Here is a 1,399-nt window from a genome sequence, read left to right as displayed (position 1 = left end):
CCTAAAGACAGAATTAATTATAAGTAGCATGATAAAAGTAAGCAGCAATAAAAAAAAAAAAAATAGTTATAAAGAACTTAACCTTTTGAATGCCAGAGATATATTTCTAAATGTTTTCTAAAGCAATGAGTTAGAATAATTTGGTGACACAAGTAAACTCTACTAATCTGAGCATAAGACAATTTTACAGAGAAAAGACCCCAATGATAACTTTATTCCTTTAGAATATTATTCACATAAAATATGCAATTAAGATTTTATTATTATAATTTTATATGTATGTTTAGGTGTTTTCAGATGCATAGGTTTATAAAATGTAATAATTACAGGTTTTTAAATATAGCTTTAAAATATAATTAACTTACCAAAATAATAAATAAAAGCAGGTATATTTTATATTAATATTTCTATCTAACAAAACTATAATGGCAATTTTAATAAACAGACAATAAATACATCAATTTTGTCATATTTATATTAATTTTTTCTAGAATTATTGTACCAGTATAATTAATAATTTTTGTTCCTTAATAGGTTTAATCAAAGTAATCAACATTTCTGTTCTCCAGGAAAAATGAAAACTAGATAGTAAATTAAGAATGGCTATTTTTCTCTCCATGAAAACTTATTTTATATCATTATTAAGATTTGGTGAGGCAGAAATAAGCAATTTTAGCTAGAGAAGGGGTGATATCTGCCACAGTAAACAATTCTTAGTATACATACACATTATAGAGCAAGCAGAATAAGCCATGACTAGGCTACAGAGAACTATGAAGCAAAACAAAGCAAAAACAAACATACAGAAAGCAAAGTTTACTTTTTAAATCAGACTCAGTTTATTTCTAGGTCATGTTTTCATTGTCTGGACTTTATTATCTAGGTCCCTGGCTTCAGTACTTGTTACAAAAACTAATAATCTTTCTTGTGTTTATTTCTGGTAACAGTGCATGTTACAGCTGTCCAATGTATTATGACCAGAGTCTTAAATGCTACTGTGTAGCCATTGTCATATCAGAGAGTTCAACAACTCACCAGGGGACGAAAGGTACAGGGAAGATTAATCCTAGTCTAACTACAGTGTTCTTTGAACACACTCCTAATCAAGAAAATGTTGATAGTGGTGAGAATCTGGATATCCTGGGTTAATGTCATGGTGTTTAACTTCATCTACCCTTGACCTAAAGGTGGAGTGGTGTAGGGGGCAAGGGAGAGAGGAAGGAGAGTGGAAGGGATTGAGAAGATAAAAACAGTCCCTGGCATTCAGGAACCGGCTTGACACAATCAGGCTTTGATTTGTTAGGAGCTGGCATTCACAGTTAGGCTGTGCCGTTCTCCTGTTGATCAGATGAGGTGATGAAGTGAGCAAAATGCAATGAATCAAAAAAATACTTGAATA

This window comes from Galeopterus variegatus, unplaced genomic scaffold (assembly GCF_000696425.1).
Source record: "Galeopterus variegatus unplaced genomic scaffold, G_variegatus-3.0.2 Scaffold8405, whole genome shotgun sequence".
Lineage (NCBI taxonomy): Eukaryota > Metazoa > Chordata > Mammalia > Dermoptera > Cynocephalidae > Galeopterus > Galeopterus variegatus.
This window is presented reverse-complemented; position numbering follows the sequence as displayed.